Here is a 17,662-nt window from a genome sequence, read left to right as displayed (position 1 = left end):
AGTTAAATAAAGGTTACATTTTCTTTAAATAAATAGGAGACCTCAGCACTGACGTCTATAGATGGTCTTTTCCATTCGGTCATCAGATTTGCCTAGTTAAATAAAGGTTACATTTTCTTTAAATAAATAGGAGACCTCAGCACTGACGTCTATAGATGGTCTTTTCCATTCGGTCATCAGATTTGCCTAGTTAAATAAAGGTTACATTTTCTTTAAATAAATAGGAGACCTCAGCACTGACGTCTATAGATGGTCTTTTCCATTCGGTCATCAGATTTGCCACCACATCACACCAATCTATATTCCTGAAACTGGTCATCTCTGTATAGCTGATATCTCAAAGTGCTGCAAGACCCACTGATTGATTATTATTTATAAAACCCTCTTAGGCCTCACTCCCCCCTATCTGAGATATCTACTGCAGCCCTCATCCTCCACATACAACACCCTTTCTGACAGTCAAATTATGTTATTAAAGGTTGCCAAAGCACACACGTCCCTGGGTCGCTCCTCTTTTCAGTTCGTTGCAGCTAGCGACTGTAACGAGCTTCAAACAACACTCGAACTGGACAGTTTTATCTCCATCTCCTCATTCAAAGACTCTTATTGATAGTTGTGGCTGCTTCGCGTGATGTATTTTTGTTCTCCACCATCTGTGCTGTTGTCTGTGTCCCAATAATGTTTGTACCATGTTTTGTGTTGCTTCCATGTTGTGTTGCTGTCATGTTGTTGCCGTGTTGTGTTGCTACCATGCTGTGTTGCTGTCATGTTGCTACCATGTTGTGTTGCTACCATGTTGTTGTCCTGTTGTTTTTCTACCATGCTGTGTTGCTGTCATGTTGTTGTCGTATTGTGTTGCTACCATGCTGTTTCATGTTGTTGTCCTGTTGTTTTTCTACCATGCTGTGTTGCTGTCATGTTGTTTTCGTGTTGTGTTGCTTTCATGTTGTTGTCCTGTTGTTTTTCTACCATGCTGTGTTGCTGTCATGTTGTTTTCGTGTTGTGTTGCTGTCATGTTGTTTTGCTGTGTTGTGTTGCTGTCATGTTGTTGTCCTGTTGTTTTTCTACCATGCTGTTGTCGCTACCATTGTGTTGCTGTCATGTTGTTGTCCTGTTGTTTTTCTACCATGCTGTGTTGTCATGTGTTGCTACCATGCTGTGTTGTCATGTGTTGCTACCATGCTGTGGTGTCATGTGTTGCTACCATGTTGTTGTCGTGTTGTGTTGCTACCATGCTGTGTTATCATGTGTTGCTACCATGTTGTTGTCGTGTTGTGTTGCTACCATGCTGTGTTGTCATGTGTTGCTACCATGTTGTTGTCGTGTTGTATTGCTACCATACTGTGTTATCATGTGTTGCTACCATGTTGTTGTCGTGTTGTGTTGCTACCATGCTGTGTTGTCATGTGTTGCTACCATGCTGTGTTGTCATGTGTTGCTACCATGCTGTGGTGTCATGTGCTGCTACCATGTTGTTGTCGTGTTGTGTTGCTACCATGCTGTGTTGTCATGTGTTGCTACCATGTTGTTGTCATGTTGTGTTGCTACCATGCTGTGTTGTCATGTGTTGCTACCATGTTGTTTTCGTGTTGTGTTGCTACCATGTTGTTGTCGTGTTGTGTTTCTACTATGCTGTGTTGTCATGTGTTGCTACCATGCTGTGTTGTCATGTGTTGCTACCATGTTGTTTTCGTGTTGTGTTACTACCATGCTGTGTTGTCATGTGTTACTACCATGCTGTGTTGTCATGTGTTGCTGCCATGTTGTTGTCGTGTTGTGTTGCTACCATGCTGTGTTGTCATGTGTTGCTACCATGTTGTTGTCGTGTTGTGTTACTACCATGCTGTGTTGTCATGTGTTGCTACCATGTTGTTGTCGTGTTGTGTTGCTACCATGCTGTGTTGTCATGTGTTGCTACCATGTTGTTTTCGTGTTATGTTGCTACCATGCTGTGTTGTCATGTGTTGCTACCATGTTGTTGTCGTGTTGTGTTACTACCATGCTGTGTTGTCATGTGTTGCTACCATGTTGTTGTCGTGTTGTGTTGCTACCATGCTGTGTTGTCATGTGTTGCTACCATGCTGTGTTGTCATGTGTTGCTACCATGTTGTTTTCGTGTTGTGTTGCTACCATGCTGTGTTGTCATGTGTTACTACCATGCTGTGTTGTCATGTGTTGCTACCATGTTGTTGTCGTGTTGTGTTGCTACCATGCTGTGTTGTCATGTGTTGCTACCATGTTGTTGTCGTGTTGTGTTACTACCATGCTGTGTTGTCATGTGTTGCTACCATGTTGTTGTCGTGTTGTGTTGCTACCATGCTGTGTTGTCATGTGTTGCTACCATGTTGTTTTCGTGTTGTGTTACTACCATGCTGTGTTGTCATGTGTTGCTACCATGTTGTTGTCGTGTTGTGTTGCTACCATGCTGTGTTGTCATGTGTTGTTACCATGCTGTGTTGTCATGTTGTGTTGCTACCATGTTGTTTTCGTGTTGTGTTGCTACCATGCTGTGTTGTCATGTGTTACTACCATGCTGTGTTGTCATGTGTTGCTACCATGTTGTTGTCGTGTTGTGTTGCTACCATGCTGTGTTGTCATGTGTTGCTACCATGTTGTTTTCGTGTTGTGTTGTTACCATGTTGTGTTGTTGTCTCAGTTCTATCTTGTGGTGCCTCTCTTGTCGTGATGTGTCATTTGTCCAGTTTGTATTTATTTTATCTCAGCCCACGTCTCCGCAGGAGGCCTTTTGGTGGGCCATCATTGTAAATAAGACTTAACTGACATGTCTTAGATAAAGGTTAAATAAAACATATAAAATAGACAGGGACTGCACGGAGAGAACAAAGCATGTCTCAGATATCGTAATAGGCTAATTATTTTAACTTAAAACATTTAAGACATGTATAGTAAAATATATAGTAATACAGTAAAATATTATGGGAAATGGGAATGAGAGGGCTACTTACACAGTGTTGGAAGGGATCACAGCAGTGATTGAATGAGGGTATGAGGCACGAGATGAGGTGTTCAGAGTCTTCAGTGCAAATCAAATGAAATCGTATTAGTCAAATGTGCTGAATATAACAGTGAACTGTTTACTTATAACCAACAATGAAGTTTAAAAAATAATACAGATAAGAATAAGAGATAAAAGTAACAAGTAATTAAAATCTGCAGTAAAATAACAATAGCGAGACTATATACACGGGGGTACTGATACAGAGTCAATGTCCGGGGGCACCGGGTGTTTGAGGTAGTATGTACATGAAGGTGGAGTTATTAAAGTGACTATGCATAGATGACAATAGAGAGTAGCAGCGGTGTAAAGACGGGGTGAGAGTGGGTGGAGCACTGCAAATAGTCTGGGTAGCCATTTGACTAGATGTTCAGGAGTCTAATAGCTTGGGGGTAGAAGCTGTTTTAGGTGCCTCTTGGACCAAGACTTGGCGCTCCGGTACCGCTTGCCGTGTGGTAGCAGAGAGAACAGTCTACGACTAGGGTGGCTGGAGTCTTTGACCATTTTTAGGGGCTTCCTCTGACACCGCCTGGTATAGAGGTCCTGGATGGCAGGAAGATTAGCCCCAGTGACGTACTGGGCCGTACGCACTACCCTCTGTAGCGCCTTGCGGTCGGAGGCCGAGCAGTTGCCATACCAGGCGGTGATGCAACCAGTCAGGATGCTCTTGATGGTGCAGCTGTAGAACCTTTTGAGGATCTGAGGACCCATGCCAAATATTTTCAGTCTCCCGAGGGGGAATATATTTTTGTCGTGCCCTCTTCACAACTCTTTTGGTGTGCTTGGACCATGTTAGTTTGTTGGTGATGTGGACACCAATGAACTTGAACCTCTCAACTTGCTCCACTGCAGCTCCATCGATGAGAATGTGGCCATTCTCGGATCTCTTTTTCCTGTAGTCCACAATCATCTCCTTTGTCTTGATCATGTTGAGGGAGAGGTTGTTGTTCTGGCACCACACAACCAGGTCTCTGACCTCCTCCCTATAGGCTGTCTCATAGCTGTCTGTGATCTGGCCTGACACTGTTGTGTCATCAGCTAATTTCACGATGGTGTTGGAGTCGTGCTTGGCCACACAGACATGAGTGAACAGGGAGTACAGGAGGGGGCCCCTGTGTTGAGGATCAGCGTAGTGGATGTGTTGTTAGCTTATGTGTTGTTACCTTACCACCTAAGTCCAGGATCCAGTTGCAGAGGGAGGTGTTTAGGCCCAGAGTCCTTGGCTTATTGATGTGCTTTGAGGGCACTATGGTGTTGAACGCTGAGCTGTAGTAAGCGTTACAGGTGGGAAAAGGCAGTGTGGAGTGCAATGGAGATGGCATCATCTGTGGGTCTGTTGGGCCGGTATGAAAATTGGAGTGGGTCTAGGGTTTCTGGGATGATGGTGTTGATGTGAGCCATTACCAGCCTTTCAATGCACTTCATGGCTACAGACGTGAGTGCTACGGGTCTGTAGTCATTTAGGCAGGTTAACCTAGTGTTCTTGGGCACAGGCACTATGGTGGTCTGCATAAAACATGTTGGTATTACAGACTCGGACAGGGAGAGGTTGAAAATGTGAGTGAAGACGCTTGCTAGATGGTCAGCACATGCTCGCAGTACACATCCTGGTAATCCGTCTGACCCTGCGGCCTTGTGAATGTTGACCTGTTTAAAGGTCTTACTCACATCGGCTGCAGAGAGCGTGATCACATAGTCTTCCCGGAACAGCTGGTGCTCTCATGCATGTTTCAGTGTTATTTTCCTCGAAGCGAGCATAGAAGTAGTTTAGCTCATCTGGTAGGCTATGGTTGAGGTGTTCAGAGGCTTGACTTCAGTGCAGGACAGTTGTTGAGGTGTTCAGAGGTTTCAGTGCAGGACAGGCTCATCATGGATGGATGGTGCTGGAGAAGAGTTCAGCTCTTCTACTGAGGGCAGGACAGGATTTGACTGGGAAGACAACGACTAAGACAACAGTTAGACAAAATAAATAAGAATGAGTTAGTTTAAGCAAGGAGTAAAACCACATTGATGTGCAATAATGTGACTGTGTTTGTGTATGTAATTGACTCTACGGTAATGAGAGAAAATTCACAGGGCTACTCCGTTGCTTGGCGAGGAAATGCTCAATGTGACAATGGATGAAATGAGATATGGCTTCAGTTCATGTCAGCAGAGAGTTAACACTGGTATCGGAGTGGCCATCACCTCTTAACCAGCAGAGAGTTAACACTGGTATCGGAGTGGCCATCACCAGAGGTGTTAACTCTCTGTTGGTTAAGAGGTGATGGCCACTCCAATACCAGTGTTAACTCTCTGCTGATTAAGAGGTGATGGCCACTCCAATACCAGTGTTAATCAGTAGAGTTAACACTGGTATTGGAGTGGCCATCACCTCTTAATCAGGGAACAGGGGGTTGACCTAGATGTAAAAACAAATAGCAGATACATTCCATGACATCAGTATCATCATAGGTTTAGGCAACAACTCCAAAATCTCAGAATTCACAAAGTCAAACACCGACAGCACATCTCGCCCACTTGGCATGTCAAAGTAGCTCAAGAAACGTCCCTGAATAAAGCCCTGATCATCCACATACCTGACGATAATTGACAACTGCGAGTGACAACTGACTGTGGTTGTGGTTTAATCTATTTGCACAAAAAATATATGCAGTGCATGAACCTCTCTTTTGATCTCACTTTTAATGAACGATGCGATGGAAGCTTTCAAATCATTCTGAATTGATTTCGAACATCCCAGCGTAGAAACATCCATATGCTTAGCAAGAAAAGCATTGTAACGTTCAATTACCTCTGCAAGCTCCTTGTCGTTTCCCTTGTTAGAGGAACTTTCCCTCTCATTGTGGCCCTTGAAAGCCAACTCTTACATGCCCCCAAAAAATTCAGTAGTGTCGAAGGCTACTTCTGAGGAACTAGTTCACATGTTTCCTTGTGATCTTTGTCTAATTCTACGAGGCCACTTCCTGTTGACCTCTAACCTCAGGTGGAGTTGGACCTGCCTCGTCCCCAGAGAGTGGTTCAGCTGCCAGACATCTCATGGGACCAGTACACGTCAGGACTGGGAGACTTCGAGAGGGAGTTATGTAACAAGAAACGCACAACCAGGAGGCTCAAACTCATATTCGATAAGGGTGAGTTGACCAGGAGGCTCAAACTCATATTCGATAAGGGTGAGTTGACCAGGAGGCTCAAACCCATATTCGATAAGGGTGAGTTGACCAGGAGGCTCAAACTCATATTCGATAAGGGTGAGTTGACCAGGAGGCTCAAACTCATATTCGATAAGGGTGAGTTGACCAGGAGGCTCAAACTCATATTCGATAAGGGTGAGTTGACCAGGAGGCTCAAACTCATATTCGATAAGGGTGAGTTGACCAGGAGGCTCAAACTCATATTCGATAAGGGTGAGTTGACCAGGAGGCTCAAACTCATATTCGATAAGGGTGAGTTGACCAGGAGGCTCAAACTCATATTCGATAAGGGTGAGTTGACCAGGAGGCTCAAACTCATATTCGATAAGGGTGAGTTGAACAGGAGGCTCAAACTCATATTCGATAAGGGTGAGTTGACCAGGAGGCTCAAACTCATATTCGATAAGGGTGAGTTGACCAGGAGGCTCAAACTCATATTCGATAAGGGTGAGTTGACCAGGAGGCTCAAACTCATATTCGATAAGGGTGAGTTGACCAGGAGGCTCAAACTCATATTCGATAAGGGTGAGTTGACCAGGAGGCTCAAACTCATATTCGATAAGGGTGAGTTGACCAGGAGGCTCAAACTCATATTCGATAAGGGTGAGTTGACCAGGAGGCTCAAACTCATATTCGATAAGGGTGAGTTGACCAGGAGGCTCAAACTCATATTCGATAAGGGTGAGTTGACCAGGAGGCTCAAACTCATATTCGATAAGGGTGAGTTGACCAGGAGGCTCAAACTCATATTCGATAAGGGTGAGTTGACCAGGAGGCTCAAACTCATATTCGATAAGGGTGAGTTGACCAGGAGGCTCAAACTCATATTCGATAAGGGTGAGTTGACCAGGAGGCTCAAACTCATATTGGATAAGGGTGAGTTGACCAGGAGGCTCAAACTCATATTGGATAAGGGTGAGTTGACCAGGAGGCTCAAACTCATATTCGATAAGGGTGAGTTGACCAGGAGGCTCAAACTCATATTGGATAAGGGTGAGTTGACCAGGAGGCTCAAACTCATATTGGATAAGGGTGAGTTGACCAGGAGGCTCAAACTCATATTCGATAAGGGTGAGTTGACCAGGAGGCTCAAACTCATATTCGATAAGGGTGAGTTGACCAGGAGGCTCAAACTCATATTCGATAAGGGTGAGTTGACCAGGAGGCTCAAACCCATATTCGATAAGGGTGAGTTGACCAGGAGGCTCAAACTCATATTCGATAAGGGTGAGTTGACCAGGAGGCTCAAACTCATATTCGATAAGGGTGAGTTGACCAGGAGGCTCAAACTCATATTCGATAAGGGTGAGTTGACCAGGAGGCTCAAACTCATATTGGATAAGGGTGAGTTGACCAGGAGGCTCAAACTCATATTCGATAAGGGTGAGTTGACCAGGAGGCTCAAACTCATATTGGATAAGGGTGAGTTGACCAGGAGGCTCAAACTCATATTCGATAAGGGTGAGTTGACCAGGAGGCTCAAACTCATATTCGATAAGGGTGAGTTGACCAGGAGGCTCAAACTCATATTCGATAAGGGTGAGTTGACCAGGAGGCTCAAACTCATATTGGATAAGGGTGAGTTGACCAGGAGGCTCAAACTCATATTGGATAAGGGTGAGTTGACCAGGAGGCTCAAACTCATATTGGATAAGGGTGAGTTGACCAGGAGGCTCAAACTCATATTGGCTGCTTGAGAACATCCCTGTTTCCTCTTGTGTTGCGCAGTTTGAATACGTAGACCTTCGTCCATTGCATGATCGATGACGCTTTTACCCAAAAGCTTGAATCTGATGTGGGCAATGCAATGGGTTCTTCAACAACAAAAAAAAAAAATCCATTACATTGTTGTTAGCATTAGCTAGCCATTCTGTCGGAGAAAACTGCGCTCTGGTAGCTGCTACTAAAGTTAGCAAGGCAAATTGAAATACATGGCACTAACTCTGTGCAAAGTTAATGTTCTAAAACCATGAAAATTTTGCCTTGCCTTGAAAACTCTGAATTTGAATTGAATAATGAATAATGCTCACCTATCACTATTTCATTATCTCAATGCCTCAATATATTCAGCAATGTCAGCAACTCATCAAGCTTCTAAATCACATAGTATTTTGTATTTATTATGAATCCATATTAGCTGCTGCAAAGACAGCAGCTACTCTTCCTGGGGTCCAGCAAAATATATATATATATTACAATACATTCAAAGAGTTCACAACACACTGTGTGCCCTCAGGCCCCTACTCCACTACTACAACATCTGTGTGTGTGTGTGTGTGTGTGTGTGTGTGTGTGTGTGTGTGTGTGTGTGTGTGTGTGTGTGTGTGTGTGTGTGTGTGTGTGTGTGTGTGTGTGTGTGTGTGTGTGTGTGTGTGTGTGTGTGTCTGTGTCTGTGTCTGTGTCTGTGTCTGTGTCTGTGTCTGTGTCTGTGTCTGTGTCTGTGTCTGTGTCTGTGTCTGTGTGTGTGTGTGTGTGTGTCTCTTCACAGTCCCTGATGTTCCATAAGATGTATTTGTATCTGTTTATAAATCTGATTCTCCTGCTGCATCGTTTCCTGATGTGGAATAGAGTTCCATGTAGTCATGACTCTATGTAGTACTGTGGAATAGAGTTCCATGTAGTCATGGCTCTATGTAGTACTGTGGAATAGAGTTCCATGTAGTCATGGCTCTATGTAGTACTATGGAATAGAGTTCCATGTAGTCATGGCTCTATGTAGTACTGTGGAATAGAGTTCCATGTAGTCATGGCTCTATGTAGTACTATGGAATAGAGTTCCATGTAGTCATGGCTCTCTTTAGTACTGTGGAATAGAGTTCCATGTAGTCATGGCTCTATGTAGTACTATGGAATAGAGTTCCATGTAGTCATGGCTCTATGTAGTACTGTGGAATAGAGTTCCATGTAGTCATGGCTCTATGTAGTACTGTGGAATAGAGTTCCATGTAGTCATGGCTCTATGTAGTACTGTGGAATAGAGTTCCATGTAGTTGTGGCTCTATGTAGTACTGTGGAATAGAGTTCCATGTAGTCATGGCTCTCTTTAGTACTGTGGAATAGAGTTCCATGTAGTCGTGGCTCTATGTAGTACTGTGGAATAGAGTTCCATGTAGTCGTGGCTCTATGTAGTACTGTGGAATAGAGTTCCATGTAGTCATGACTCTATGTAGTACTGTGGAATAGAGTTCCGTGTAGTCATGGCTCTATGTAGTACTGTGGAATAGAGTTCCATGTAGTCATGGCTCTATGTAGTACTGTGGAATAGAGTTCCATGTAGTCGTGGCTCTATGTAGTACTGTGGAATAGAGTTCCATGTAGTCATGGCTCTATGTAGTACTATGGAATAGAGTTCCATGTAGTCATGGCTCTATGTAGTACTGTGGAATAGAGTTCCATGTAGTCATGACTCTATGTAGTACTATGGAATAGAGTTCCATGTAGTTGTGGCTCTATGTAGTACTGTGGAATACAGTTCCATGTAGTCATGGCTCTATGTAGTACTATGGAATAGAGTTCCATGTAGTCATGGCTCTATGTAGTACTGTGGAATAGAGTTCCATGTAGTCATGGCTCTATGTAGTACTGTGGAATAGAGTTCCATGTAGTCATGACTCTATGTAGTACTATGGAATAGAGTTCCATGTAGTTGTGGCTCTATGTAGTACTGTGGAATACAGTTCCATGTAGTCATGGCTCTATGTAGTACTGTGGAATAGAGTTCCATGTAGTCATGGCTCTATGTAGTACTGTGGAATAGAGTTCCATGTAGTCATGGCTCTATGTAGTACTGTGGAATAGAGTTCCATGTAGTTGTGGCTCTATGTAGTACTGTGGAATAGAGTTCCATGTAGTCATGGCTCTATGTAGTACTGTGGAATAGAGTTCCATGTAGTCATGGCTCTATGTAGTACTGTGGAATAGAGTTCCATGTAGTCATGGCTCTATGTAGTACTGTGGAATAGAGTTCCATGTAGTCATGGCTCTATGTAGTACTGTGGAATAGAGTTCCATGTAGTCATGGCTCTATGTAGTACTGTGGAATAGAGTTCCATGTAGTCATGGCTCTATGTAGTACTATGGAATAGAGTTCCATGTAGTTGTGGCTCTATGTAGTACTGTGGAATACAGTTCCATGTAGTCATGGCTCTATGTAGTACTATGGAATAGAGTTCCATGTAGTTGTGGCTCTATGTAGTACTGTGGAATACAGTTCCATGTAGTCATGGCTCTATGTAGTACTGTGGAATAGAGTTCCATGTAGTCATGGCTCTATGTAGTACTGTGGAATAGAGTTCCATGTAGTTGTGGCTCTATGTAGTACTGTGGAATAGAGTTCCATGTAGTCATGGCTCTATGTAGTACTGTGGAATAGAGTTCCATGTAGTCATGGCTCTATGTAGTACTGTGGAATAGAGTTCCATGTAGTCATGGCTCTATGTAGTACTGTGGAATAGAGTTCCATGTAGTCGTGGCTCTATGTAGTACTGTGGAATAGAGTTCCATGTAGTCATGGCTCTATGTAGTACTGTGGAATAGAGTTCCATGTAGTCGTGGCTCTATGTAGTACTGTGGAATAGAGTTCCATGTAGTCGTGGCTCTATGTAGTACTGTGGAATAGAGTTCCATGTAGTTGTGGCTCTATGTAGTACTGTGGAATAGAGTTCCATGTAGTCGTGGCTCTATGTAGTACTGTGCACCTCCCATAGTATGTTCTGGACTTGGGGACTGTGAAGAGACCTTGTGGGGGTATGCATGGGGTGTCTGAGCTGTGTGCCAGTAGTTCAAACAGACAGCTCAGTGCTTTCAACATGTCAAGACCTCTCATAAATACAAGTGGGGATGAAGTCAAGCTCTCCTCCGCTTTGAGCCAGGAGAGATTGACATGCATATTATTAATATTAGCTCTCTGTGTTCATCCAAGGACCAGCTGTGATGCACTGTTCGGAGCCAATTGCAGTTTTCCCTTTTTGAGGTACCTGACCCCACGACTGAACAGTAGTCCAGGTGTGACAGAACTAGGGCCTGTAGGACCTGCCTTGTTGATAGTGCTGGTAAGAAGGCAGAGCAGCGCTTTATGATGGACAAACTTCTCATCTTAGCTACCTTTGTATCAATATGTTTTGACCATGACAGTTTATACAATACAAGGTTACTCCAAAAAGTTGAGTCACGCTCAATTTCCACAGTATTTACGACAAGATTTAGTTGAAGTTTAGGGTTTAGTGAATGATTTGTCCCAAATACAATGCTTTTAGTTTTACAAATATTTAGGACTAACTTAATTCCTTGCCACCCACTTTGAAACTAACTGCAGTCATTTCAGTCGCTGTAGTAGCTGACATGTATAGTGTTGCAGTCATTTCAGTCGCTGTAGTAGCTGACATGTATAGTGTTGCAGTCATTTCAGTCGCTGTAGTAGCTGACATGTATAGTGTTACAGTCATTTCAGTCGCTGTAGTAGCTGACATGTATAGTGTTGCAGTCATTTCAGTTGCTGTAGTAGCTGACATGTATAGTGTTGCAGTCATTTCAGTCGCTGTAGTAGCTGACATGTATAGTGTTGCAGTCATTTCAGTCGCTGTAGTAGCTGACATGTATAGTGTTACAGTCATTTCAGTCGCTGTAGTAGCTGACATGTATAGTGTTGCAGTCATTTCAGTTGCTGCAGTAGCTGACATGTATAGTGTTGCAGTCATTTCAGTCGCTGTAGTAGCTGACATGTATAGTGTTGCAGTCATTTCAGTCGCTGTAGTAGCTGACATGTATAGTGTTGCAGTCATTTCAGTCGCTGTGACATGTATAGTGTTGCAGTCAGTAGCTGACATGTATAGTGTTGCAGTCATTTCAGTCGCTGTAGTAGCTGACATGTATAGTGTTGCAGTCATTTCAGTCGCTGTAGTAGCTGACATGTATAGTGTTGCAGTCATTTCAGTCGCTGTAGTAGCTGACATGTATAGTGTTGCAGTCATTTCAGTCGCTGTAGTAGCTGACATGTATAGTGTTGCAGTCATTTCAGTCGCTGTAGTAGCTGACATGTATAGTGTTGCAGTCATTTCAGTCGCTGTAGTAGCTGACATGTATAGTGTTGCAGTCATTTCAGTCGCTGTAGTAGCTGACATGTATAGTGTTGCAGTCATTTCAGTCGCTGTAGTAGCTGACATGTATAGTGTTGCAGTCATTTCAGTCGCTGTAGTAGCTGACATGTATAGTGTTGCTGTCATTTCAGTCGCTGTAGTAGCTGACATGTATAGTGTTGCAGTCATTTCAGTCGCTGTAGTAGCTGACATGTATAGTGTTGCAGTCATTTCAGTCGCTGTAGTAGCTGACATGTATAGTGTTGCAGTCATTTCAGTCGCTGTAGTAGCTGACATGTATAGTGTTGCAGTCATTTCAGTCGCTGTAGTAGCTGACATGTATAGTGTTGCAGTCATTTCAGTCGCTGTAGTAGCTGACATGTATAGTGTTGCTGTCATTTCAGTCGCTGTAGTAGCTGACATGTATAGTGTTGCAGTCATTTCAGTCGCTGTAGTAGCTGACATGTATAGTGTTGCAGTCATTTCAGTCGCTGTAGTAGCTGACATGTATAGTGTTGCAGTCATTTCAGTCGCTGTAGTAGCTGACATGTATAGTGTTGCAGACATTTCAGTCGCTGTAGTAGCTGACATGTATAGTGTTGCAGTCATTTCAGTCGCTGTAGTAGCTGACATGTATAGTGTTGCAGTCATTTCAGTCGCTGTAGTAGCTGACATGTATAGTGTTGCTGTCATTTCAGTCGCTGTAGTAGCTGACATGTATAGTGTTGCAGTCATTTCAGTTGCTGTAGTAGCTGACATGTATAGTGTTGCAGTCATTTCAGTCGCTGTAGTAGCTGACATGTATAGTGTTGCAGTCATTTCAGTCGCTGTAGTAGCTGACATGTATAGTGTTGCAGACATTTCAGCCGCTGTAGTAGCTGACATGTATAGTGTTGCAGTCATTTCAGTCGCTGTAGTAGCTGACATGTATAGTGTTGCAGTCATTTCAGTCGCTGTAGTAGCTGACATGTATAGTGTTGCAGACATTTCAGTCGCTGTAGTAGCTGACATGTATAGTGTTGCAGTCATTTCAGTCGCTGTAGTAGCTGACATGTATAGTGTTGCAGTCATTTCAGTCGCTGTAGTAGCTGACATGTATAGTGTTGCAGTCATTTCAGTCGCTGTAGTAGCTGACATGTATAGTGTTGCAGTCATTTCAGTCGCTGTAGTAGCTGACATGTATAGTGTTGCAGTCATTTCAGTCGCTGTAGTAGCTGACATGTATAGTGTTGCAGTCATTTCAGTCGCTGTAGTAGCTGACATGTATAGTGTTGCAGTCATTTCAGTCGCTGTAGTAGCTGACATGTATAGTGTTGCAGTCATTTCAGTCGCTGTAGTAGCTGACATGTATAGTGTTGCTGTCATTTCAGTCGCTGTAGTAGCTGACATGTATAGTGTTGCTGTCATTTCAGTCGCTGTAGTAGCTGACATGTATAGTGTTGCAGTCATTTCAGTCGCTGTAGTAGCTGACATGTATAGTGCTGCAGTCATTTCAGTCGCTGTAGTAGCTGACATGTATAGTGTTGCAGTCATTTCAGTCGCTGTAGTAGCTGACATGTATAGTGTTGCTGTCATTTCAGTCGCTGTAGTAGCTGACATGTATAGTGTTGCAGTCATTTCAGTCGCTGTAGTAGCTGACATGTATAGTGTTGCAGTCATTTCAGTCGCTGTAGTAGCTGACATGTATAGTGTTGCAGTCATTTCAGTCGCTGTAGTAGCTGACATGTATAGTGTTGCAGACATTTCAGTCGCTGTAGTAGCTGACATGTATAGTGTTGCAGTCATTTCAGTCGCTGTAGTAGCTGACATGTATAGTGTTGCAGTCATTTCAGTCGCTGTAGTAGCTGACATGTATAGTGTTGCTGTCATTTCAGTCGCTGTAGTAGCTGACATGTATAGTGTTGCAGTCATTTCAGTTGCTGTAGTAGCTGACATGTATAGTGTTGCAGTCATTTCAGTCGCTGTAGTAGCTGACATGTATAGTGTTGCAGTCATTTCAGTCGCTGTAGTAGCTGACATGTATAGTGTTGCAGACATTTCAGTCGCTGTAGTAGCTGACATGTATAGTGTTGCAGTCATTTCAGTCGCTGTAGTAGCTGACATGTATAGTGTTGCAGTCATTTCAGTCGCTGTAGTAGCTGACATGTATAGTGTTGCAGACATTTCAGTCGCTGTAGTAGCTGACATGTATAGTGTTGCAGTCATTTCAGTCGCTGTAGTAGCTGACATGTATAGTGTTGCAGACATTTCAGTCGCTGTAGTAGCTGACATGTATAGTGTTGCAGTCATTTCAGTCGCTGTAGTAGCTGACATGTATAGTGTTGCAGTCATTTCAGTCGCTGTAGTAGCTGACATGTATAGTGTTGCAGACATTTCAGTCGCTGTAGTAGCTGACATGTATAGTGTTGCAGTCATTTCAGTCGCTGTAGTAGCTGACATGTATAGTGTTGCAGACATTTCAGTCACTGTAGTAGCTGACATGTATAGTGTTGCAGTCATTTCAGTCGCTGTAGTAGCTGACATGTATAGTGTTGCAGTCATTTCAGTCGCTGTAGTAGCTGACATGTATAGTGTTGCAGTCATTTCAGTCGCTGTAGTAGCTGACATGTATAGTGTTGCAGTCATTTCAGTCGTTGTAGTAGCTGACATGTATAGTGTTGCAGTCATATCAGTCGCTGTAGTAGCTGACATGTATAGTGTTGCAGTCATTTCAGTCGCTGTAGTAGCTGACATGTATAGTGTTGCAGTCATTTCAGTCGCTGTAGTAGCTGACATGTATAGTGTTGCAGTCATTTCAGTCGCTGTAGTAGCTGACATGTATAGTGTTGCAGTCATTTCAGTCGCTGTAGTAGCTGACATGTATAGTGTTGCAGTCATTTCAGTCGCTGTAGTAGCTGACATGTATAGTGTTGCAGTCATTTCAGTCGCTGTAGTAGCTGACATGTATAGTGTTGCAGTCATTTCAGTCGCTGTAGTAGCTGACATGTATAGTGTTGCAGTCATTTCAGTCGCTGTAGTAGCTGACATGTATAGTGTTGCAGTCATTTCAGTCGCTGTAGTAGCTGACATGTATAGTGTTGCAGTCATTTCAGTCGCTGTAGTAGCTGACATGTATAGTGTTGCTGTCATTTCAGTCGCTGTAGTAGCTGACATGTATAGTGTTGCTGTCATTTCAGTCGCTGTAGTAGCTGACATGTATAGTGTTGCAGTCATTTCAGTCGCTGTAGTAGCTGACATGTATAGTGCTGCAGTCATTTCAGTCGCTGTAGTAGCTGACATGTATAGTGTTGCAGTCATTTCAGTCGCTGTAGTAGCTGACATGTATAGTGTTGCTGTCATTTCAGTCGCTGTAGTAGCTGACATGTATAGTGTTGCAGTCATTTCAGTTGCTGTAGTAGCTGACATGTATAGTGTTGCAGTCATTTCAGTCGCTGTAGTAGCTGACATGTATAGTGTTGCAGTCATTTCAGTCGCTGTAGTAGCTGACATGTATAGTGTTGCAGACATTTCAGTCGCTGTAGTAGCTGACATGTATAGTGTTGCAGTCATTTCAGTCGCTGTAGTAGCTGACATGTATAGTGTTGCAGTCATTTCAGTCGCTGTAGTAGCTGACATGTATAGTGTTGCTGTCATTTCAGTCGCTGTAGTAGCTGACATGTATAGTGTTGCAGTCATTTCAGTTGCTGTAGTAGCTGACATGTATAGTGTTGCAGTCATTTCAGTCGCTGTAGTAGCTGACATGTATAGTGTTGCAGTCATTTCAGTCGCTGTAGTAGCTGACATGTATAGTGTTGCAGACATTTCAGCCGCTGTAGTAGCTGACATGTATAGTGTTGCAGTCATTTCAGTCGCTGTAGTAGCTGACATGTATAGTGTTGCAGTCATTTCAGTCGCTGTAGTAGCTGACATGTATAGTGTTGCAGACATTTCAGTCGCTGTAGTAGCTGACATGTATAGTGTTGCAGTCATTTCAGTCGCTGTAGTAGCTGACATGTATAGTGTTGCAGACATTTCAGTCGCTGTAGTAGCTGACATGTATAGTGTTGCAGTCATTTCAGTCGCTGTAGTAGCTGACATGTATAGTGTTGCAGTCATTTCAGTCGCTGTAGTAGCTGACATGTATAGTGTTGCAGACATTTCAGTCGCTGTAGTAGCTGACATGTATAGTGTTGCAGTCATTTCAGTCGCTGTAGTAGCTGACATGTATAGTGTTGCAGACATTTCAGTCACTGTAGTAGCTGACATGTATAGTGTTGCAGTCATTTCAGTCGCTGTAGTAGCTGACATGTATAGTGTTGCAGTCATTTCAGTCGCTGTAGTAGCTGACATGTATAGTGTTGCAGTCATTTCAGTCGCTGTAGTAGCTGACATGTATAGTGTTGCAGTCATTTCAGTCGTTGTAGTAGCTGACATGTATAGTGTTGCAGTCATATCAGTCGCTGTAGTAGCTGACATGTATAGTGTTGCAGTCATTTCAGTCGCTGTAGTAGCTGACATGTATAGTGTTGCAGTCATTTCAGTCGCTGTAGTAGCTGACATGTATAGTGTTGCAGTCATTTCAGTCGCTGTAGTAGCTGACATGTATAGTGTTGCAGTCATTTCAGTCGCTGTAGTAGCTGACATGTATAGTGTTGCAGTCATTTCAGTCGCTGTAGTAGCTGACATGTATAGTGTTGCAGACATTTCAGTCGCTGTAGTAGCTGACATGTATAGTGTTGAGTCATCCGCATACATAGACACACTGGCTCTAGTCAGTACCTTTGGCATGTCGTTAGTAAAGACTGAAAAAGTAAGGGGCCTAAACAGTTGCCCTGAGGAATTACTGATCCTACCTGGATTATGTTGGAGAGGATTCCATTAAAGAACACCCTGAGTGTTCTGTTAGCAGGGTAACTCTTTATCCAGAATAGAGCAGGGGTGTAAAGCCATAACACATACATTTTCCCAGCAGTAGACTATGATCCATAATGTTAATGTCACACTGAAGTCTAAAAAAACAGCCCCCACATTCTTTTATCATCATTTTTCTCTCAGCCAAATCAGTAATTTGTGTAAGGGCTGTACTTGTTGAATGTCCTTCCCTGATCCTTTGATTGGGTGGACAACATGTCAGTTTATGTTGCAAGACTTTTGATTGGTCGGTGGACGTCCTCTGAAGTGGTCATAATTACCATGTAGGTCTATGGGAAGGAGGTGAGGAGCACGAGCTTCCTAGGTGTTGTATTGAAATTAATGTAGCCAGAGGAAGACAGAAAAGAGTCAACCAACTGTAGACTCTTAGATCCTACCCATCGTGCACAGACCTCAGTTCAACGTCTTGTTTTGATTTACGTTTGGTTGAGTTGTCGACTAACGTGAATTCAATGTGAAATTGGGTT

Source organism: Oncorhynchus keta, chromosome 22, assembly GCF_023373465.1.
Source record: "Oncorhynchus keta strain PuntledgeMale-10-30-2019 chromosome 22, Oket_V2, whole genome shotgun sequence".
NCBI lineage: Eukaryota > Metazoa > Chordata > Actinopteri > Salmoniformes > Salmonidae > Oncorhynchus > Oncorhynchus keta.
Note: the sequence above shows the minus strand (reverse complement) of the source record.